This window comes from Pan troglodytes, chromosome 5 (genome assembly GCF_028858775.2).
Source record: "Pan troglodytes isolate AG18354 chromosome 5, NHGRI_mPanTro3-v2.0_pri, whole genome shotgun sequence".
NCBI classification, from domain to species: Eukaryota; Metazoa; Chordata; class Mammalia; order Primates; family Hominidae; genus Pan; species Pan troglodytes.
Window position 1 is genome coordinate 175,029,087 of NC_072403.2, and position 25,387 is coordinate 175,054,473.

A 25,387-nucleotide genomic window follows, 5' to 3' on the forward strand; every position below is an offset into this window, starting at 1 on the left:
TATTAACTTAAACAATCTTTGCTATTCACTCAACATGATATGTTTTTGGTAAGGCTTAGTGTGTCTCAAAGCTATTAATATAGTGATATAGCCAATTCCATTGAGCAAGCATTGCCTTGCAGTGCCTAAAAATATACTCAGAATTGGTAGTGAGAGGACATTCTGATACTGAATCTTGCCAAACACACTATATTGCAGAAAATGTTACTATATTATCCAAAAGGTAAATGATCCCTTGCCAATTTATTGTTTCCATTATATTTTAATTACTTAATATTATATATTGCTTTGTTAAGCATGCATTCTAAATATTGCTTCTGTTGTTAATAGACTGCTTTAACAATTATCATGGTGTTAAATAAAAAGCAAATAATTCATTTGAAAAGTATATATCTAATTGTTCAGAATTTTTTTTTTTTTAGTTTGGCTTATAGAGAGACCCATTTACTTTCATGGTCTTACTAAGATGTGCATTTCTAAAATATTTTAGAAATCATGCATCTGTACAACTGGGTTAAGCATTCAATAGAGAGAGGTCAAGGCCATCTTTTCAGTTTCTGACTTAAATAAGAGAAGCATGTGAAAAAGGATACTTTTCTCGTGAGAACGAGATAAATGAGTTGAATTTGAAATACACTGAGTTTGAAAGTGCCAGAGTAGAAAAGGAATAAGTTGATTTGAAGTTCAAAAGAAAGGTCTAGACTGATGTCATTTGTCAGAATAACTGAAAAGGCATGGGTGGAGCTTAGACAATCCAGTTGAACCTTGAAGAGCAGCACTGTTCAATAGAAATATAATATGAATCACGTATTATTTTATATTCTTCTAGTAGCCACATTTTAAAAAGTAAAATAAAATTGGTAAAATTAACTTTAATGAATTAACCTGATATATTTAAAATATCATCTTAACATGTGGTATCAGCCACATTTCAAACACAACCACAGGTAGCTGCTGGCTGCTGTGCTAGACAGTGCAGGTGTAGAGAGAGAAGGGAGTGCTAAGAACAAAACCTGTGGGATCCCAGCACTGAAAGAATGCAGGAGGATGCAGAAGACCCTCACATGGAGGCCAAGAGACACCTATCTAGATCTCAGCTTGTCCACAGGCGGTGAGCAGCATCTTCACATCTATGTCTCGGGAGTTACTTTCTAGATGGGTGACACTTGCAGGGTGAATTAGGAGATCTCTCATTCTATCAGTGACATAGACCTCCCTCCCCAAACCAGTTTCCATTCTAAGTATGGTCGTATTTGCCCTAGGTTACAAATTAGCCAGAGCCCTTGTAATGTAAGGCTTGCGGGTATATTTACCAACCACATCTTGATCAAAATAGTGTAATGTGGTAGCATCCCTGTAACAATATTAACCATTTAGTAACATATCCTGTTGTCTCGGTTGGACCAAAACTTCAAATCTAGGAAGTGAAAATTTGAGAAAAGTATAAAACAACAATACCACTCCCTTGCTTAGTGCTTTGGGGTTTATTTGCAGTCATTTTTTAAATTTTTTTTTATTTTCATAGGTTATTGGGGCAAAGGTGGTATTTGGTCACAAGAGTAAGTTCTTTAGTGGTGATTTGTGAGATTTTGGTGCACCCATTACCCAAGTAGTATACATTGCACACAGTTTATAGACTTTTATCCCTCACCCCCTTCCCATCCTTTTCCCCTGAGTCCCCAAGGTCCATTGTGTCATTCTTATGCGTTTGCATCCTCATGGCTTAGCTCCTACTTATGAATGAGAACACACAATGTTTGGTTTTCCATTCCTGAGTTACTTCACATAGAATAATAGTCTCCAATCTCATCTAGGTTGCTGTGAATGCCATTAATTCATTCCTTTTTTTATGGATGAATAGTATTCCATTGTAAATATATACCACAGTTTCTTTATCCACTCGTTGATTGATGGGCATTTGGGTTGGTTCCATGTTTTTGCAATTGGGAATTGTGCTGCTATAAACATGCATGTGCAAGTATCTTTTTCGTATAATGACTTCTTTTCCTCTGGGTAGATACCCAGTAGTGGGATTGCTGGATCAAATGGTAGTTCTACTTTTAGCTCTTTAAGGAACTGCCACACTGTTTTCCAGAGTGGCTGTACTAGTTTACACTCCCACCAGTAGTGGGATTGCTGGATCAAATGGTAGTTCTACTTTTAGCTCTTTAAGGAACTGCCACACTGTTTTCCAGAGTGGCTGTACTAGTTTACACTCCCACCAGCAGTGTAGAAGTGTTCCCTGTTCATGGCATCCATCCCAACATCTATTATTTTTTAATTTTTTTGATTATGGCCATTCTTGCAGGAGTAAGGTGGTATTGCATTGTGGTTTTGATTTGCATTTCCCTGATCATTAGTGATGCTGAGCATTTTTTCATATGTTTGTTTGCCATTTGTATGTCTTTTTTTGAGAATTGTCTATTCATGTACTTAGCTCACTTTTTATTGGAATTGTTTGGTTTTTTCTTGCTAATTCATTTGAGTTCTTTGTAGATTCTGTATATTAGTCTTTTGTCAGATGTATAGATTGTGAGGATTTTCTCCCACTCTGTGGGTTGTCTATTTACTCTGCTGACTGTTCCTTTTGCTGTGCAAAAGCTCTTTAGTTTAATTAAGTACCAGTTAGGCAATAGTCACCAAGCAGCATGGTACTGGTATAAAAATGGGCACATAGACCAATGGAACAGAATAGAGAACCCAGAAATAAATCCGAATACTTACAGCCAACTGATCTTCAAAAAAGCAAACAAAAGCATAAAGTGGGGAAAGGACTCCCTATTCAACAAATGATAATTGCCCAGCCACATGTAGTAGAATGAAACTGGATTCTTACCTCTCACCTTATGCAAAAATCGACTCAAGATGGATCAAGGACTTAAATCTAAGACCTGAAACTATAAAAAACTTAGAAGATAACATTGGAAAAACCCTTCTGACATTGACCTAAGCAAGGATTTCATGACCAGGAGCCCAAAAGCAAATGCAATAAAAACAAAGATAAATAGCTGAGACTTAATTAAACTAAAGAGCTATTACAGCCGTTTACATCCAGTATCTCATTTGGGCCCAGAGCCAACCTGATGAGGACTCAAAGATTATTGCAAGGGAGGGAAAAGCACAGGTAATGAGGCTTTCTTCTTTTTGGTGTTTTTCTTTATTCCTTACTCTTCTTGCTCTACTCTACTTCTTTCATCTCATCTCTCCTATCTTTCTTCCTCCTTTCTCCCATTCTTTGTTCTCCTTATTCCTTTTCCATTAATTTTACATCTCCTGTATTTGACGTGTGTGTGTGTGTGTGTGTGTGTGTGTGTGTCACTTAGCTGATTCTAGCATGTTCTGGTAATGAATGTTTTCTATCTGTTATATTGTTGAACACTGCCTTTGGTGCTGGGCTTTTATTTTACTTCGATTTAAGCAATATTTTAAATTCATAATTTCATTTAAGTTGCTAATTTGCAAAATTTATTTAGCGCCTGCTGTCAGTCTTTTTCTTAAATTAAGAACCATGCAGTAAATTAGTTCATACTGGTAATTATATTTTCTAAAATTATTGAAGCAAATCAAACCCAGAATGTCAAAGTATTTTCTCAAATGAAGCTAAGCCAAACCCATTATTTAAGTTTGTTGCTAATTCTAACTGCAAATAAACACTCAGTGTAATAGATTTCTATACTTTTTCTGGATCATGGATCAGGAGCCATGGACTATTATAGTCATAAAGAAACATCAAGAGCAACTTTTTCAAATATCTCATTTTATAGATATTCATGCTAAAGCTCAGGGGGGTGCCCTGATATGCTCAAGATCAGGCAACAAATGAGAAGTAGAGGCAGGTTTAGAAGAAAAACTGAAGAGAGAACTCAAACTTACTGCCCTACACTCTGTTCTAGGCAAGGCAGAGATTGAGGCCCCTCTTCTGCTTGGCTCTCTGACTTCTATTTTGTTTCCTGCTCTTTATATCTGACTGTCATTAGTGGGTGGTTCTCTATGTTCTCTCTCTCCCTCTCTCTCTCTCTCCTGCCCACTTCTCTCTCTCTCTCTCTCTCTCTCTCTCTGTCTGTATGTGTCTTCTTTCTCTTCTTCCCCTTTCTGTGTGTGATGTTTTATCTCTGTGTGTCTCTTTTATCTCTCTCTGTCGTCTCTATTTGAGTCCAGAATAAAGCAAAAGGAGTAAGTGGAATGTTTCCCTACGAATCAGATGGCAGCAGAAAGGGATTTGTTTTTCATAAGACTTGAAAGTCCCACGTGAAGCTCTCCCGCTCTGCTCCGTGCCTGGACCGGCTGCCGCTGTCAGCAGGCCTTGTTTCTCACCAGCAGCAGGGGCAAGTGACAGTTGCTTTTTCTGCTTCGGGTTTGATTTTGTGGGTGTTTTATCATTGGAGGGGTGAAATGTTATGAAGGAAGATGACAACAACAGTTTTTTGTCATATTGGCAAACAGGGTCATTACTGTACATTCGTAACCTTAGAGAAATGAGTTTTTACTGGACTATCAGAAACTACAGCACAGGATATAATGAATGTATCAGAGCTCAGAATTTGTTTTTAAATGAAATTACGTGGAAAAATATACCAATCCTTAATGAATGTAATCACTGTGTTTTTCTTCCTGGCATGTGTGTTTGTGTGCGTGCGCGTGTGTGTTTGTATATGTGTGTGTTTGTGCATGTGTGTGTGTGTGTGTGTGTTTGTGTGTGTGATCATGCATACACACAATCCAGTATCTTCCACCGGGTGTCCCCACGGCTTCTAGCCTTTGGGGTTACCCTCTTCTCTAATATTAAAGAGAAACTCAAGCCCTCATCCCACGGACTGTGAGAGATTGAGTGGCTTGTGTTCCTCCTCCTTCTCTCCAGTAGTCCCAAGGATTTTTAGGTTATTTCATTTCTTCTGGCTCCCTCCCTGTGACTCCCTGTTCTGTTGGATTCTCAGTCCTTCCTTTGCGTCTTGTATCCAGCACATGACGTTCCCTTCCACGTGTGCCACATGCTGCCCTGGATTCTTTCATGTCCCAAAGTACTGCGAGTGCAAGGTCCTGCACGCCACAAACTTTCACTGGAGGTTTGGGGACAGGCCTGGCGAGTAAAGCACATCACAGTGAAAGGAAATCAGATCAGAGTAAAATGAAATCTTAGACAGCAATGCCCTCACAATTCACCTGCATTTTCCCGGCAGGAGGAGTTTCTGGGTGATTTTACTGTCATTGTTGCTGTTGGTTTTACCTGCTATGCCTCCTTTAAGCCTCTCTGATTATTCCACACTCTCTCCATGCACTTTCTTTTTTTATGTTAATTAGCTTTATTTAATCATGCTACATTGTATGCATATTTCAAGACATTGTACCCCATAAATACATACAATTATAATTTGTCAATTAAAAACTTAAAAAGAAATTTAAAATGTAGTGGCTGAAAAGAATAAACAGGAATCAAATAACCATGTTAGAGATTATTGTTAAACTCCATAAAAGTTATCAGTTTGAACTTTAAAAGAAAAAAAGCCAGTTGCTTTCATTACTAGTTTGAGCTTTGCTCTACCCAGCTGTAAAAATTCCTCCCTTTCTATAATAAATGTCCACTCACCCTCTCACTAGCTGCCAGATTCAAATCCCAAGCTGCTATTCTTTTCCATGTCAAGCACTTGAGCTATTCAACCCTTACCTCAGAGTAGAATCTAAGCCACCTTTGCAGAACCAAAATTGAAGCTTTGCTAAATAAACAGTCTAAAACTCCCTGTCTAACCTTTCGCACCAAAAGAAACCTCTATGGAATTTTGAAATCATAGTTTCTTTAACATGATCAAAATCTTAGGCAAGTTTCTTTAATCAGGGTTAGAGTAGAGCTATTCTCTCCACATACTGAATAAGACCTAGGGGAGGGAGGATTATTTTTCAGTTTGTGAAAATTATCACTGGTATTGCTTTCAATATGACTTCCTGTCCCCAATCTCTCTTCTTCAGGGACTCAAATAACAAAGTTTATTAGACCTTTCTTTCTGTTTCATGCATCTCCTACTATGTTTACTTTTCATTCTATTTTTTTTTCTCTGCATTTATCTGGGCATTTTGTACTGACACTTCATCAAGTTCTTTATTCCCCTATTCAGTGTGGATAACCAGCTCCCAAACCTATATATTAAATCCCTAATTTCAAAATATTATAGTGTTTTTCCATTCTAGAATTTCTATTTGATTCTTTCTGTATGTTCCAGTTCTTTGGAACTGGACGGAAACTCTTCACATTTTCCTCTTTTTGAACATATTTGTCATAATTAAAGCCCATATGTTATAATGATACCTCATTCACCTGTTGATTACTCTGAATTATTTTTTTCTTGGGTTTCAGTCATTTGGTTTTGGCTTCTGGCATGACTTGTAATATTTGATTGATTCAGTGCCAGAAATCGTATATGGAGGGGGCTTCAAGATAGCTAACTGGAGGTATCTGGTACTTGCCTCCTCCACAAAGAAGAACCAAAATGGTGAGTAGATAATCAAACTTTGAATAGATTATCTAAGAAAGACCCTGGAATTCAACAAAGAAGTGACAGGAAACACCTAAGGCAAGAAAGGAGAGAGAAGCAAGGCAGCCAGCTCAGCTGGGATTGGCCAGGAGCCCAGAGAGGCTCCCAGTGCAGGGAAAGGGTAAGTGAGAGACCCCCGGCTGACCACATTCCCACCATGGACTTCTGCAATCCTAGTGACTCAACCCCTGCAGGCTCTGAGACTAACATGGGGAGCTGCCTGGAAACTCTGACCGCATTGCTCGAGAGAAGGAGCTCATGCTGGCTCCCACACACACCCTTATGTCTAAAGTGGCTACAACAAAGTGCCATTTTGAGAGCCCAGCCCCCAGCAGAATGCATCCTGTTCTGGGGACCCATGGCCCCACATCTTTACATCCCTGAGGCCCATTGATATCCCCCATCCATAGCTGCCATCACTGCTGGCTGCTGTTACCAGGGCCAAAGCACCAGCCCTTGGCAGCACTCTCACCACCAGCAGCAGTGGGCTGTTGTGCATTTATAAGTGCCCTGAGGACAAGGTACCCTGCCTGCCACCACCACCAGGCTGAAGTGCACACTCCCCAGCTGCCTGCCTATGGCTGCTGCCACAGAAAAAGCAACCCTGCTCTCCTCAGTAGCAGGGCCACAGTGCAGCCGCTGGTGCCCCAACCCAGGCATTTCACTGGGGGCCTGGGGATCACCCTGTCACTGCCTACCACAGCCAGTGCCTGCAGGCACCACTTGGGGAGCCTGAGGACAGACTCACTTAGCCTGGCTCCACCACCTCCAGTGCCTGAGCTCGCCATCTGGGTACCTGAGGATTCTCCTGCCCTGTGCACCATAGGCACCTGAGCATCCCTCCCAGGGACCTAAGGACAGGCTTACCCAACCTGCCACTATCACCACAGCTGGCACCCACCTACATGTGCTACCACCTGTGGGCCTGAGGACTGGCCCACCCAGCTCATTGCAGCCGCCACAGACCCCAGCATGGACCACTTGGAAACCAGAGGATTGTCATGCTACTACTACTGCCATTGCTCACACCACACCTGCCATCCAGGTGCCTGAGGACCCACCCACCTGCCCAGCCCACAGCTGGCACCGGAGAAAGCCACCTAGAGGCCCAAGAATATGACTGCCTGGTCCTGCTAGTGCTAGTACCAGCATAGCCTACCCTGAGGCTGAAGGATGGGAATTTTTGGCCCCTCACTGCCACCACTGGGGCCTGTGGACTGGCCTACTTGTCATCCTTATCTCAGCAAAACTTCACCATAGCTTCTAGTAATAACTACCCTAAGCCACTGAGGAAATTACAGATACCACTGATGCTGTTTACAGCCAAATAAATCATCGAGAAACTATACTACTGCATATATCCAGAATCAAAGCCAAAGTGCACTACCAAACCAACATCATAGGTACATCTTGAGGAAAAAATCCTCCCTTAGCAAGAAAATTCAAACAACTGGAGAAGTGACTGTTGTGTCAGATGTGCACATATCAATGTAAGGACACAAGAAACATAAAAAAGTGGGGAACTATGACACCTCAAAAGAAATGCAATAATTTTCTAGCAACACATTCCAAAGAAAACAAAATTTATGAAATCCTGGGAAAAGAATTTAAAATAGTTTTTTGAAAGGAATTCAGTGAGACGTGAAAGAAAACAGATAAATAATACATATAAATCAGAAAAGCAATTCAGGATATGAATAAGAAATTTACCAAAGAGATAGATATTATAAAAAGCATCAAACAGAAATTCTGGAGCTGAACAATTTATTGAATGAAATTTTAAAATATGTTTGAAAGCTTTAACAGTAGACTAGATCAAACAGAAGAAAGAATTTCAAAATCGGCAGACAGGTCTTTTGAGATAACCCAGTCAGACAAAAAAAAAGGAAAAAGGATTTAAAAAATGAACAAGGACTTTCTGACATACAAGACACCATAAAGTGTCCAAATATTTGAAATTTTGGTGTCCCAGAAGGTGAAGAAAAAAACAAACAAAAAAAGGGATAGAAAACCTATTTAGCCAAATAATAGCTGAAAACCTCCCAAGTTTAGAAAGATATTTAGACATACAGATGAAGGACATTTACTGATCCCCAAATAGAAAGTGTAAAACCTATGGGTAAAAATAAATGGAAGACTGAAATGTTACCACTACAGAAAGCCACCAAACAACAATGCTAAACATTAACAGAGAAAAAAAAGATATAGAAAACAAGCAGAAATCAATTAATAAAGTGACAGCAATAAGCCTTCACATATCAATGATAACCTTGAATGTAAACTGATTAAACTTTTCACTTAAAAGTTATAGACTGACCGAATGGATAAAATATATAACCCAACTGTATGTTGCCTACAAGAAACTAATCTCACCTGTAAAGACACATATAGACTGCCAGTAAGTGATGGAAAAAAATATTCCATGCAAATGGAAACCAAAAACGGGCAGGAGTAGCTATACTTATATCAGATAAAATAAGCTTTAAATAAAAAACAGCAAAAAATGAAGGTTATTATATAATAATAAAGGGATCAATTCAACAAGAGGGATAACAATTTTAAACATATGTGCACCCACCAACAGAACACTCAGATATGTAAAGCAAGTATTAGTTTTAAAGGGAGAGTTAGAGTCCAGTACAATAATAGTTGAGGGCTTCAACACCCCAGTCTCAGCATTAGACAAATTGTATAGACAGAAAATCAACAGAGAAACATTGAATGTAAACTGCAGTTTAGACCAAAAGGAGCTTTGGTATTTATAGAATATTTGAACCGACAGCTGCAGAATACACATTCTTCTCATCAGCACATGGAACATTCTCCAGGAGAGTTCATATGTTAGACCTCAAAACAAGTCTCAACAAATTTTTTAAAACTTGAAATCATGTCAAGTATTTTCTTAGACCACAATGAAATCAAACTAGAAATCAGTAATGATGAACTAGAAATCAATAACAATGGAAACTCTTCAAACACATGGAAATTAAACAACATGTTCCTGAATGACCACTGGGTCATGGAAGAAGTTAAGGAGGAAATTAAAAATTATCTTGAAACAAATTAAAGTCAAAATGCAACATACCAAAAGCTATGGGATACAGCAAAAGCACTGTTCAAAGGAAAGTTTATAGTGATAAATGCCTGTGTCAAAAAAATAGATTTCAAGTAAACAATCTAATGATGTATCTCAAGGAAATAGAAAGTCAAGAACAAGCCAAACCCCAAACTAGTAGAAGGAAAGAAATAATAAAGGCCAGAGCAGAACTAAATAAAATAGAGACAAAAAAAAAGGATCATCAAAACATTGTTTTAAAGATCAACAAAATCAATAAACCACTAGCTAGAGTAACCAAGGGAAAAAAAATGAAAAGAAAACCTCAAATAAAATCAGAAATGAAAATGGAAACATTACAACTGATAACCACCAAAATGCAAAAGATCATCAGAAACTATTATGAACAATTATACACTTACAAACTGGAAAACCTAGAGGAAATAGAAAAATTCCTGGACACATACAGGCTACAAAAATTGAATCAGAAAGAAATACAAAACCTGAACAGACTGGTAATAAGATTAGATTGAAACAGTAACAAAAAGTCTCCCAACAAAGCAAAGTTCCGCACCTGAGGCTTTACTGCCAAATTCTACAAAATTTACAAAGAAGAACTAACACCAATTCTCAAACTATTCCAAAAAATCAAAGAGAAGAGAATTCTCATTAACTCATTCTAAGAAGCCAGCATTACGTTTATTCCAAAACCAGTCAAAGATGGAACAAAAAAGAAAACTACAGACCGGATGAACATAGACACAAAAATCCCCAACAAAATACTAGCAAACCAAATTCAACTGCATATCAAAAAGATAATATACCATATCAAGTGGGATTTATCCCGGGGATGAAAGGATGGTTCAACATATGCAAATCAATAAACACGATACATCAAATCAACAGAGTGAAGGACAAAAACCATATGATCATCTCAATAGATGTAGAAGAAGCATTGGATAAAATTCAACAACTTTTTATGTTAAAAATTTCTGGGAAAGTAGGCATAGAAGGAACATACCTTAAAATAATAAAGGCCATATATGACAAACACACAGCTAACATCATACTGAATGGGCAAAAGCTGGAAGCATTCCCCTTGAGAACAGGACAAGGATACCCACTCTCACCACTCCTATTCAACATGCTACTGAAAGTCGTAGCCAGATCGTCAGGCAAGAGAAAGAAATAAGAGACATCCAAATGGGAGAAGAAGCCAAATCATCCCTCTTTCCAGATGACATGTATGTGTGTGGTTGTATATATATATATCTATATATAATATAGATATATAAACATATATCATATATAATCTATATATAACCATATATAATCATACATATAATCATATATAATATATATAATCATATATAATCATATATAATATATAATCATATATATAATCATATATATAATCATATATAATATATAATCATATATATAATCGTATATATAATATATAATCATATATAATCATATATATAATCATATATATAATCATATACATAATCATATATATATATATATACCCAAAGATTCCACCAAAAATCTCCTAGATCTGATAATAAATTCAGTAAAGTTGCAGGATACAAAATCAACATACAAACATCAGCAGTGTTTCCATTCACCAATAATAAACTAACTGAGAAAGAAATCAAGAAGGTAATCCATTTACAATAGCTACAAAAATAAATAAATAAAATCTAGAGATAAATTTAACCAAGGAGGTGAAACACCTCTACAAAGAAAACCACATAACACTGATTTAAAAAATTAAAGAGGACACAAACAAAGGTCACCCATGCTCATGGATTGGAATAATTAATATTGTTAAAATGACCTTATTACCCAAAGCAATCTACAAATTGAATGAAATCCCTATCAAAATACCAATGTCATTTTTCACAGAAAGAAAATATAATTATAAAATATGTATGGAACTGAAAAAGAGCCTGAATAGCCGAAGCAATCCTGAGCAAAAAGAACCAAGCTGGAGGCATCACACTACCTGACTTCAAAATAAACTACAAAGCTTTAGTAACCAGAACAGGATGGTATTGATATAAACACAGACTCATAGACCAGTGGAACAGAATAGAGAATGCAGAAATAAATCTATGTGTTTACAACCAGATGATTTTTGACATAGGTGCCAACAACATACGTAGGGGGAAAACACACTCCTCATCAAATTGTGCTGGGAAAACTGGATCCGTGTTCAGAAGAACGAAACTAGACCCTTATTTCTCACCATATATAAAAACCAATCCAGAATGAATTGAACACTTAAATGTAAGACCTGAAACTAAAAACTAGAAGAAAACAGAAGGGGCAATGCTTCAGGAGATTGGTCTAGGAAACGATTTTATGGCTAAGACCTTAAAACCATAGGCAAAAAACCAAAAATAGACAAATTGGACTATATCAAACTAAAACCTTCTACACAGCAAAGGACACAATCAACAGAATGAAGAGACAGGCTTAAAAATGAGAGAAAATATTTGCAAACTATTCATCTGACAAAGAACTAATATTCAGAACATGCAAGAAACTCACAAGTCAACAGCAAAAAACCCTAATAATCCAATTTTAAAATGGGCAAAAAATCCAAATGAACCTTCCTCAAAAAAGGACAAACAAATGGCCAAGAAGTATATAAAAATGCTCAACATCACTAAGTATTGGGGAAATGCAAATCAAAACCACAATAAAAATATCATCTTACTCCAGTAAAAAAGACCATTATCAAAATGTCAAAAAATAAATGCCGGTGAGCATGTGGGAATGTAAATTATTATAGCCAATATGGAAAACAGTATGGAAATGTCTCAAAATTTTAAAAATAGAACTGCCATATGATATGGCAATTTTACTACTCGGTGTTTATCCAAAAAAAAGGAAATCAGTATATCAAAAAGATATCTGCACCCCATCTTTATTGCAGCACTACTCACAACAGCTATGAATCAGCCTAATTATTCCTCAGTATATGAATGCGTTTTAAAAATGTAGTACGTATACATGGAATACAATGGAATACTATTCAGCCTTAAAAAAATTGAAATCATGTCATTCGCAGCAACATGGAGGGACTAGGAGGTCATTATGTTAAGTGAAATAAGCCAGTCACAGAAAAGTTAATAGTGCATGTTCTCCCTCATATGTGGGAGCTTAAAAAATGTTGGTTTTATGGAGGTAAAGAGTAGAATTATAGATACCAGAGACTGGGAAGGATGTGCAGGTAGTTGGGCAGGAATGAAGGGGTTGTTTAATGGGTCCATACAATTACACAGGAAGAATACAGTGTAATGTTCAATAGCAGAGTAGGGTGACTATAGTTAATAACGGTGTATTGTATATCTCAAAGGAGCTAGAAGAGAGCAGTTGAAATACTCTCAACTCATAGAAATGATGTATCTCTGAGGTGCTAGATACTATAAATACCCTAGCTTGATCATTACACACTCTGTGCCTGTAACAAAATATCACAAGTGCCTGATAAATAGGTACACATATTATGTGTCAAGTTTTAAAAAGAAAATAAATAAACTGTCTATGAAAAAATTTAATGACATTTTATTTCCCCAGTGATACATACTTTTGAGTGAAAAATAGAGTGAGGGCAGAAACTAAGTCAGATTCTTGGAGGCTGTGATTTAAGTTTTGTGAGGGTTTGTTGTATTTCCAATTTCTCTTACTCCTAGGGCCCAGCTCTGAAGAGGGCTGAACTGGCAGGTGTTTACCAGGTACTAAAATGTCTTAATTTCTGCTTAGATTTTTAGCCTTTTAACAGATGCTGTCTGCATGGTTTCTGGGCCTCTCTCCTAGGATGTGGAACTGAAAGACTGGCAAATGTCTCTAAGGGAAATTGCATTAGATGAAACATAAAAACTCTAAACAACTTTGATCCTGAAAGAAGTTTTGATTTTGCAATGTTACATATTTTATACCTGTTTTTAAATAATTTTTAGTGTTTTTTAAAAAATTAAGAAATCACATTATGAATCCTTGTGAAAAAAATCATCTTTTTCTAAGTTTTTGTTTCCATTTTTTCTTTGAACATTTTGATTTTTATGTATTAACTTTTACTGATATGATGCAGTAATTATTAAAAGTAGTCGAACAGGCTGGGCACGGTGGCTCATGCCTGTAATCCCAGCACTTTGGGAGGCCGAGACGGGTGGATCGTGAGGTCAGGAGATCGAGACCATCCTGACTAACACGGTGAAACCCTGTCTCTACTAAAAATACAAAAAAGAAAAAAAAAATTAGCCGGGCGTGGTGGCGAGCGCCTGTATTCCCAGCTACTTGGGAGGCTGAGGCAGGAGAATGGCATGAACCCGGGAGGCGGAGCTTGCAGTGAGCCAAGATCATGCCACTGCACTCCAGCCTGGGCTACAGAGCAAGACTCCATCTCAATAAATAAATAAATTAATTATTAATAAAAGTAGTTGAACGGATCATATTTTGTACAGTGAATTTCATGCCTTCTCGTCTCCAAATTAAAATATGGTTTTGGATATACGTTCATGATTCAAAATTTGTTTCAGTATTTAAAGCATATTAATCCTTTCAAGTCTATTTTTCTTGGTAAATGAATTAAAGGAAAAAATACTACAAATATCTAATTATTCCTGAATTCAATACAAACTGATATTTTAAACTTGTAAAATGTATATGGGAAAAATTCAATATAAACATTGAAAAAGCTCTTTCAGTGTAGAAAGGGCTAATAGTTAAAAAGAAAAGCCTAGACAGAGTGGACAAGATAAACCAGTTGATGAAAATAAGCTTGTTCTAGCACTTAGTGAAACAAGTGAACAAAGATTGGGGACTGCAGTACAGCTTTTAATTAATATAAAAAATTTAAAACAGACGGAGTGTTTAATTTGTCTCTGAATATGAGATGAAGGATTTTACCCTCTTCAGGTGAAATTGAATCTTGTATGTAACATAGATGGTTTGTGGGTGTGTATTTTGCCTGTAAGTTGGGTATTATTTGTTTCATGATTGAAAGTTCCCTGAAAAGGAAGTAGGAGGAAAGCAACTTTGTTCCAGTGAACAGTTTGCAAACTGGGGAGACACAGCTTTTGTTGTAATGCAATGATGTTCTACAGAATAAAGAAAGGGTTTGGGCTTTATAGCAAAAGTTCCCTCCCAGGTTTTCTATCAAGTCTATTTATGCAAATGAAGGATTGAAACTCGCTTAGTTCTTATTGGTCAGCACAGCTGAGCTATGACTGATCAATATAGCTGAGCCCTGATTGGTTGATACAGCTTAGCCCAGATTGACACAGGCAGGAAAGCTCTGATTGATTGGCCTCCAAGCCCCAAACCAGAATTCTCTGTCAGATATTTCTTTCAAACAGCAGTTGGTGGGGAGGGATTCCCAGCCACAGTCTGTTTTATCACCAAACATAGGAACTGGTTTGGCTTCATTGTAGAAAGGGAGGTCCTGTGATATGTCCACAACATCTTTCTGAGAACAGAGTACCTGACCACTCCCTCTCACAGCTATTGCTGCCTGTTTCTGTATTTACTTTGAGCACCTCAGTTGGCCATGCAGAGTCCGTTTTGTCTATCAGCTGGGGGCATACTTTAACGGTTTATATTTTAATTTCTTTTTATTTTAAAGATTTCATCAGTTACAGGGTGCAAACATTCCAGGGATGGCAATTCAGTATTTCTTTCAGCTGATGGTTTTTTAAAAGGGCCAGTATGTTCAGTTTTTTGCTCTCGTTGTAGTCTTACCGGGGAGGGGAGCACTAGCAAGAGAGCTGGGAGCTTCCTCTAGCAGCCAACATAGCTTTCCTGGTCTTAACCCATCAGCTTTGCTTGTGCCTCCAAGAATTCCCTTCTGCTTTCCAGGTTTCTGCTGCTGAATCTTAGGAGAGAAATGCTCTGTGCATTTCTCAAGCACAGAAATGAGATTTGTCCTTAAACAAAAATGTCAATAGTTCCTATGTAGCTGAAACTGAAATGACAGGGGTAACGATCCTTTATCTCTACCTCTCCGTCATGAGAGAGACTCATCTTCTAGTAAATTAGCTCTTCCCTCCGTTTATTGTAAGAAATTATTTATTTAGTTGCTAACCCAGTCTCTTCTTATAAGACAGTGCTAAAGGAAAAATGGAACTTTAAAAACATTACACAGCACACTATTGTAGGTCATGAAATAGTCTGAACCTATTTACATCTAGTTGTTTGCCTTTCAGCAGCTAGGTATTAAAACTTAGGAACCCCTTGTTGTATATAGATTACTAAATTTTCGTATTATAACCCTTTCCTCTTTAATGTAAAATATCCTAAAAGAATCTTCCATCAGAAACCACTTCAACAAAACCTAAGGAATTGGGTGGTTCAATAGATAAATAGTACTGTTCCACAGGGAGTGAAGTTCACGTCCAGCCTCAAGTCTAAATTAAATGAGCTTGATCGTATCTCTTCAGTCTCTTGTGAGCAGCAGTCCAGAATACTGAACTGTATGAATAATTCCACAGTTTGGCGTGATTGATAGTCTTGGCTCAGGAGAGTCCCAGAATTGAACTAACAACCACACTAAATTGTATCACATCTTTAAAGGAGATAGCCCTGTTTAGTGAGGGCTCAGTTACACGAAAGGGCCATGGGAAGTAGCATGCATCATCCTTAGTCTGGGAAGAGGTAGAGAATGGCTTCCAGCTCTGCTCCTGGGCTCATAATTGAATCAGGTTTTGCAGCTCAAATGGCACCAAATGATTTATTTTCTTCTCTTGGGCTACCTCTAGCTTCGACGTTTTTGCATGTGATATGGTTTTATATCTACTGATAAATATGTGAATTTTTTTTGCTAAATAATTTGTCTCTAGCAGTGATAAGAAATATCTGTATTTCAAATATATAAAAAAATCTCCATGGCTGTAGTCTGTGTACATTCTTTGGCGTACAAAAATTCATTGCATTTATCTACCTATTATTTAGCTATTTTTAAAATATTTTGTGTGGTGAAACCTGGGAATTCAGGGCAGTGTGTTGCTTTAATTTAAAGAACCACAAGTGTCATAACTGCATTAAAATTTTACTCTCCTTATAACCTATATTTAATCAATCATGTTCATTGACTTTTAGGCTCTGTAGTCACGGTAGTTAAGGAGGAGTTCAAACAGAAATATATAAAAGGTATAGCTTTAGCAATCTGTATTATTTAATATTTTAAAATTTTTATTAAGCTTTAACTGAACGACAGCTACTTGCAATGTTCAAGCTTATTAATTCAGTTATTTAAATGACATAGAAAACTTCTTTTAATGTACGTAGATCAGTCTCTGGAAGAAAACTTAGAAGATAATACTGTAAACTAATGATTATTAAATAAAATCAACCTTTTTTTCTGAAAGGCAACATGAACAAAGCAATACATTTTATCTAGTAAAAGTAGAAAATGTAAGATTAATTGCTTCCAAAAATGTTAGGGTTCACATGACCTTGAGATTATTCTCTGACTGACTATCAAGCTAACATATGAGATAGCAGAGATTTTTCCTTGGAACTGTCTAGAACTGCCATAGTACTTGACTGACGGAGCTTGCTGTCCTCCCGCTCTCTCTCCCTACCAGCCCCCACACTTTCTCCCACCCCCATTTCTCTCTCTTATTGTTCCACTAGCAAATGTTAAGCATCCATGATAACACAAGAAAGAACAGTGGCATATTCTGTTCTTAAATGTAAATTCACTTTTTCTCTAACTCTGTAGACTTCAGAGTGTACATTTAGGCTGTGGTTTGGTTTTGCAAAAAAGCAGAAATGAAAAATACTATATGAACTTATCAATACTGCCTTTTAAAAATCTATTAACTATCAAGATGGAATATTAATGTAGAATACCAATTTTTTATTTTTACAAAATTCTAATATATAATGAAATACCTATAACCTCAATATTTTCCACTTAGTTTTTATTTGCTAATTGAGTAGTAAATAAAACAATGTAAAATAATTGTTTTGCCTGTGGATAGGCTTATTTAAAAGTAATATCATCTTTACAAAGTGTGCATTCTTATTGTATGTTAGAGTATCATCTACCACTTCAGAGACTGATGAAATGTTTCAGTTTGTATGTGTTGCTACTAAGCAGCTCAAAGCAATTGTCTAGTTTAATGTATTTCCAATTAATTTTTAGCTGCATTAGAAAACAGAATGATGCTTTGGTTATTTAGCTGTGAAAATAATGAAGCAGGTGTTTCGAAATCCCTGACCTTCATGTTCAACATGAAAAACATGGGTAATGTATATAAGTTTGTCTTTAGCTTCCCTCACTTAGACTTACAGACTAGAAAAACAGTTACAAAATTTCCTGAGTTGCTTTTTTTTTTTAATGGCCTAAAGTTTCTCAATTTAGAATTGGTTGCTCCAAATATTTAAACATTATTTCTATAATTGCACAACCCTTTAGCCTAAAATATTATTATCATTGTATCAGTATTTCTGGTGTCCAGAGCTGCAATTACACTTCCCACTAATTAATTTGGAGTGATTTTTTTCTCCACCTTATTAGCATTCATTCATTAACCGAATAAGTTTTGAGGCTTACTGTGTACTAGACATGTGCTGGTTGAAGAAACTGTACTGATGAATGAAAACCTCATGTCAAGTAGCTTTTGGTGAGTACAGGGAAACAAAAAGAGTAAGCAAATAAATGCAGTGTTATAGCAAGTGTATTTTTTTGTCTCTTCACTCTGTACGTTGGTTCATATAGTACTTTTTAGTGATCAGTGTTGATTATTCCTGTCAGCTGGTTTTACCTTTTTATAAATTAAGTATTAGCCTGATATTAGTAGCTGAGAATACTAGCAAAATGAGCTTAGGATGGTAATTAATCCATCGTGACAAACCAGTTGCAGACCAACAGCATCTGCTACTGCTGGGTAACTAGACGTATATCAGATATTATGTAGACATAACCATTACACCCTGTTTCATGTTAACGTACCTGGGTTTGAAATTAAATTATTTTGACATTGTCTGTAGTTGCTCACACTTACAAGAAGGGAACCTGCAGGCAAGTGAGATGAAGAGAGAAAGAAAAGGAAGAAGAAAAAGCAAAAGGGGAGAGCGGGCTGACCGGGTGAGGTGGGTGGGGTTCATAAGCAGGAGAGAGGGGAAGCATTTCAAATTCCCCTAATGGTTTTGAAATCTATTTTTGTTGTTGTTGTTGTTGTTTGTTTTTGTTTTTGTTTTTTTGAGACGGAGTCTCTCTCTGTTGCCCAAGCTGGAGTGCAGTGGTGTGGTCTTGGCTCACTGCAAGCTCTGCCTCCCGGGTTCAAGCAATTCTCCTGCCCCAGCCTCCTGAGTAGCTGGGATTACAGGCACCTGCCACCACACCCGGCTAATTTTTTGTATTTTTAGTAGAGACCGGGTTTGCCCATGTTGGCCAGGCTGGTCTTGAACTCCTGACCTCGTTATCTGCCCACCTTGGCCTCCCAAAGTGCTGGGATTACAGGTGTGAGCCACCACGCCCAGCCCAAAATCTGTTTTAATGTTCCATTTGTGTTTTCAGGGGAGACATAGAAATAGCGTATGATTTATTGATGATACTGATCCTGCCTCAACGTTTTGATATTCTCTTTGTTTGGCAGAAAGGAGGCTGAAGGCCCTTCTGATCCTAGTCGGCAGCAGCTGGGGTGTTACAGTCTCGGTGTCCAAGGGCCCAGGTCTGGTACTGGAAATGGATGTGTGGGGCCCAGCCTGAATCACACCCCAGGTCCTTTCCGTACTGCTTCCATTTCCTTTTTGGACTTCTTTCTCCGGGGCTGGCAACAGCCTTGTACGTGTACACATGCCTGGGGGGACAGCTGGGCTCCATTGGCAGGTGGGAGGAGCCTGGGGACATGGTGGTGGTGGGAGAGGAGCCTCTGGACATGGTGGGAGGCACAGGAGCCTGGAGGCTTTTCTCCTGCTGTTTTCTCTTTGCTCCCCAGGGCAAGCACATACCCTGTTGCTTGCACTGAGTCTACTCTCCAAAGCAACCATGACTCGTGTTAAGGTGGAAGATCAAGTGCAAGGCGGTGCCAGTTAAATAGTCGGGAATATTTACTTGGTGCAAAACTGAGGATCAAAGAGAACAAGAGCATTCGGTTTTAGAGAAAGTCAGAAACCCCAGAGACCAGCCACAGACTTGCATCCTGATGCATCAAGAGCCCCAAAAGGTGGAGATTATTTTCTTTTGTCAGCAGGTTTTGCTGTTAGTCTACGGTGACAGTTTCCTTTTAAGCAGTTTAAGTTGTCAAATTACCCTTAATCAGCTTCACCACGATCAGCAGCTTTGCCCCGCTTTACCTGGATATTAATAAATGTTGGTCAGGTCAATGTTATGTTATTTGTTTCCTAGGGCTGCTGTGACACAGTACCACAAGAAAGGGAGGCTCAAAACAGCAGAAATGGACTGTCTCAAAGCTCTGGAGGCCAGAAGTCTCAGATGAGAGTGTTGGCAGGGCCGTGCTCCCTCTGAACTCTGCGGGCAGAATCCCTCCTCGCCTCTTCCAGCTTCTGGTGGTCTCAGTCAGTCCTTGGCTTGGGGCAGCATTGCTTCTGCAGCCGCATGGCCTTCTCCCTGTGTCTCCTCACACAGCCCTCCCCTGGATGTGTCTCTGTTTTCAACCTCCTCTGTTTGGAAGGACATCAGTCATACTAGGTTAGGACCTGTCTAAAGACCTCCAGTCAGCTTGACTACATCTGCAAACAAGCTCACATCACGAGGCCCTGGGGGTTAAGAGTTCAACTTGGCTTTTTCTGGAGGGGAGGGACACAGTGTAACCTATTATCAGTTTTCTGGGGTGTTCAAGTTGGAGTATATTTCTTTGTATCATTCATGACGTTTACTGCATTTTTAATGTAGGTAGTGGGTAAATCTCACCTGATCTTTTTAGAAACACAAATACTTACCTTTTTGTCAGTAAAGCGTTTAAAAAAAAAACAACCAAGCAAACATAAGAACTAGTGATTTAGAGGTAGGCAGTAGAGTGAGACAGACTTGAGCTCCAGCCTCATGTCTGAGACTCACTAGAAAATGAATATGGGCTTAGCCTCCCTGGTCTCAGGGTCCTCACCTGGAGAATGGATGTGTGGGGCCCAGCTTATGCCTTCAACACTTTCACAGCTTCAACACTTTTGAAGTGCTTATGCTGTCAACACTTTCACAATGATTTTCTGCTCCTCAATAAGGAAAGCACGCTTGATCCTGTCCTGAACACATTTAGCACTCATGGAACCACCACAGGCCCTGCTGACATGTTTTTTTGTTTTGGACAATCTCATAAGAACTTTAGGTCTCACAGCACGGACCCCTCAAAGTCTGCCTGGGCACACACCACATGCAGAGTTTTGGTGTTTTCCAGACCTTCTTGGGATAAAGGTAGTCAATTCTATTACAAGGGGCTCGGGACAGCCTAGTTTTGCTAGAGCTGTATTGTAGGAAGCCTAAGGCAGTATGTCTAAGACCATTCTGAGTGCATGTAGACAACGACGTCCGTGGAAGAGCCTGTGCGTTTCCTAGGGCAAAGGAACATTTTGTTTGTTTTATTTTTATTTCACTGTTTACTTTTTTTTTGTCTCACATGCATATAAAAAAGGATCATTTGGAATGGTTTTCCTTTTAAAATTAAGAAGCCCAGAACTCGAATTTAATCTGAGTTAGGAAATCTAACTTGAATTTTAAAACTCCGTAAAGGACATATATCTAGCCCCAACCCCAGTACCTAGAGACACAAATAGAAATAAGCTGGACATAGACTCTCAGCCATTTGCTGGAGAGACAGGCCAGGTATGTTACTTTGGGTGCAAAGCAAGGCTAGATGAAATTTAGTTGGAATTTCTATCGATGATACTTGAATTTCATGTTTAAAGGTATTAACATTTTTTCACTAATGATATAAAACATGCTTATGCTTTAGTGAGAAGGGAAAGCCATTGAAATCCTGAGAATAATAAGATGTTTGACTACATGCATCACCTAGCCATCCTTCAGAACTTTAAGCAAAAGAAAATAAATTACTAAAAACAAAGAGCCATTAATTAGACCAGTGTGGCTTATGAAACGTTTGGAGCTTTGGAGGTAGTGCTTTGCAAATCTAGCTGGCAAAAGGTTTGGAAAACTATGCCAGCCTTAAGATTAACTCTATTTTATGAAAAAGAATGAATTTCAAATATTAATATTCTATATTAATATTTATTCATTTAAAAACCCATTTTTAAAATAGCTCAGATAAGGATTTTTTACAGCCTATCTCATTTGTATGACAGACTGTTGCACACAATGGCTCATATACAATTCTTGAAACTGAGATTCCCAAGCATACCAGACATATTTTTATGTCTTTAGACTTCTAAATCAATCATATTTGGTAGCTCCTCTTAATTACCTGACCTATGGTGGTCATTTTAGTTGTAGCATCTGTTCCATTTATCCATGTGTAAAAGTATGCTTTGCTTTTAACATTAATTTATTCACTTGACAAATATTTATCAAGTATTTATAATATGTTGGACATTGACTTGACACTAAGGATAAAGCAGCAATCAAAACACTTAGGATCCTTTGTTTATGGAGCTTAGATTCAGGTATGTGGAGGCAGACAATAAAAATGGGTACACATATGCGTGTGTGTGTATGTGTGTGTGTGTATATATACACACATACACATAAATATACATATACACACACATATATATAGCATATAGAGCATATATAGAGTGTATATATAGAGCATATATAGAGCATATATATATATATATATAGAGAGAGAGAGAGAGAGAGAGAGAGAGAGAGAGAGAGAGATGAAATCTCGCTCCATCACCCAGGCTGGAATGTAGTGGTGTGATCATGGCTCCCTGAATCCTAGAACTCCTGACTCAAGCAATCCTGCCTCAGCCTCCAGAGTAGCTGAGACTACAGGTGCACAACACCATGCCTGGCTAACTTTTTTTTTTTTTTTGTAGTGGAGATGGGGTTCTCATTATGTTGACAAGGCTAGTCTTGAATTCCTATCCTCAAGCAATCCTCCTGCCTTAGCCTACCAAAGCTCTGGGATTACAGGTGTTAGCCTCCGTGCCTGGCCAACACATGGATATTATAGCGGGTGTATTGGAAGGCAATAATTGTTAAAAGATGGATCTGGGAAGGGGGATAAGGAGTAGGGCCGGGGATGGGAACTTGTATAACTAGAGGGGTCAGGGTGAGCTTGCTGAGAAGGCGACCTTTAAGTGAAGACCTGAAAGAGATGAAGGTCCACCACACGCACTCTGTGGAGGAGACCTGCCGCGCATGGAGGGGTGGGTCTGGTATTTTCTGCAAAGAACAAGGAGGTCAGTGTCCCCAGCATGGAGTCACTGCTGGGGCAATGGCCAGCATGGTTATGGGGCCAGAAGCTTTAGGCTGTACAGACCGTAGTAAGGACTTTGGCTTTTACTCTGAGTGATAAGGCGAGGCAGTCTAGGGTTTCAGCATTGGAATAACATGATCTGACTTACATTTTTGAAGGATCCCTTGGGCTCCTGAGTTGAGAAGAAATTGGAGAGGAGCAAGTGTAGGAAAAAGGAGGCCATTTGGGACATAAGTGCATTCATCCAGGAGAGAGATGGTTCTGGCTTGGACCAGGGTGCAGATGGTACAGATGGTGGAATGTGGTTGGATCCTGGACATACGAATGTGCCAGCAGTATGACAGAAAAAAGAACTCTGTATATATGCACTCAGTCATAACAAAGGTCTAATACCCAGAATCTATAAGGAACTTAAACAATTGAATGAGCATAAAACAAATAACCCCATTAAAAAGTGGGCAAAGGACATAAACAGAAACTTCTCAAAAGAAGACATACAAGCAGCCAACAAACATATGATAAATGCTCATCATCACTAATCATCAGAGAAATGCAAATCAAACCACAATGAGGTACCATCTCACACCTGTCAGAATGTCTGTTATTAAAAAGTCAAAAAACAACGGATGCTGGTGAAGCTGTGGAGAAAAAAGAAAGCTTATAACACTGTTGGTGGGAATGTAAATTAGTTCATTCACTGTGGAAAGCAGTTTGGAGATTTCTCAAAGAACTTAAAACAGAGCTACCATTTGACCAACAATCCCATTACTGGGTATATACCCAAAGGAAAATAGATTATTATATCAAAAAGACACATGTACTCATCTGTTTATTGCTGCACTATTGACAATACCAAAGACACACATCAACCTAGGTGCCCATCAACAATGGATTGGATAAAGAAAATGTGGTACATATACACCACGGAATACTACACAGCCGTAAAAAGAATGAAACTATTTCCTTTGCAGCAACATGGATGCAGCTGGAGGCCATTATCCTAAGTAAATTAACACAGGAACAGAAAACCAAATACTGCACATTCTCTCTTATAAGTGAGAGCTAAACATTGAGCACATATGGACATAAACATGGGGACAACTGATACTGCAGACTACTAGAGGAGGGAGGAAGGGAGAAGCGTGTGGGTTAGAAAACTACCTATTGGGTACTATGTTCACTACCTGGATGCAATATATTCACGTAGCAAATCTGCACATGTACCCCCTATATCTAAAATAAAAGTAGAATTAAAATAAAAGAGAGGGCATTGGCTAACATAATTTAAAAGGATATTGCTTCAGACCCAGCTAGATCCAGAGACACAAACAATGTCAGAACATTCAGCCTGTTTTTCATTATTCAGATGTATTTTCTTTGGTGTTGGCTTCATTCTCAGCTAGTTTAACAGCACCATCAGGAAAACATTTTCTCTTTCCCAATAGTTAAGAGCCAAAGTTAAGACTGTAATGCATTAACCTGGTTTAGGTCATGTGCCCATGCCAGAATCAAATATTGTGGCCATGAGAGATAGAATAACTTTTTGGCCAGATGAGGATTGCTTACTTACCTTGCTGTTTGAATTTTTGCTGTCACTCATAGCCCTGTGAACCTATTCATGACACAGCACATAGATGTACTCAAACGAGGCAAGAAGGAAGTCACTGCAAGGTTTGCATCAGTAGCCCATGTGAAAGCTGCTCATAACCTTACTGACATATTGTGTCATCCCTGTTACTTTCACAGTTTCAGGGGTTTCCATGAAAATGCTGACTGTTAAGATTGTTAAGGAAGCTGTCTAGAGGAAGAATAAGATTCCCCCAAATCCTGATTGTCTCACTTACAACTGCAAAGTATCCAGCCTCACTCCAAGGGTGTCACAGCATGACAGCAGGTGAAGTTGACCTTGTTATTAAACACAGTCTGGAGTTTCTACTATCATGTGTCTATCTATAACTCCAACCTTGTATTTCTATCAGAGCTGCAGATCCATCTCCTCCTGCATCATGATTTTTGTAATCCAGTGGTTGACCAGGCACCTGGATTACAAACGCAACTCATCTAGTACCAAAGTCTTCATCCTCTCCTTTTTCTTCACCACCTCTGAGTCTACCACACTCCACTCCACATCTGATCTTCTCATTTCCTCATTTTGAATGGTGGCACCACCTTCTGCCCAGTCACTTAGGACTGGAATCGATGAGTCAGTCCTAGTGTCCACCTTCTCCTCCACCATCTTCATTTCTACCCGCTTCCCTAGAGTCCTGCCTTTAGTCTAGTGTCCTTCTAATCAGATCCATACCCCAAGCCAGGATGATGCATCTAAGCTGTGAGCAGACGCATGTATTCCCATATGTAAAATGCTTTAGTGATTCTTCCTTCTTGGAGCACCTGAGGCTGTCTGTGAGCTGGCCCCTACCTACCTCTCTGTCTTTGCTCACACTCTTTCTCCT

General features: G+C 38.4%; 1 protein-coding gene and 1 long non-coding RNA gene across 9 annotated transcripts in view; both read left to right on the plus strand.

Annotated features, from left to right (window-relative positions):
• The window catches only part of PACRG (parkin coregulated), a 656,455-nt gene that overhangs the window by 228,090 nt on the left and 402,978 nt on the right, over window positions 1–25,387 (plus strand). The gene's annotated exons all lie outside the window — the stretch shown is intronic.
• On the plus strand, window positions 18,714–20,424 carry LOC134810222 (uncharacterized). Its single transcript, XR_010157812.1, has 2 exons — window positions 18,714–19,763; window positions 19,946–20,424. It is a non-coding gene; the product is annotated as an uncharacterized LOC134810222 (long non-coding RNA).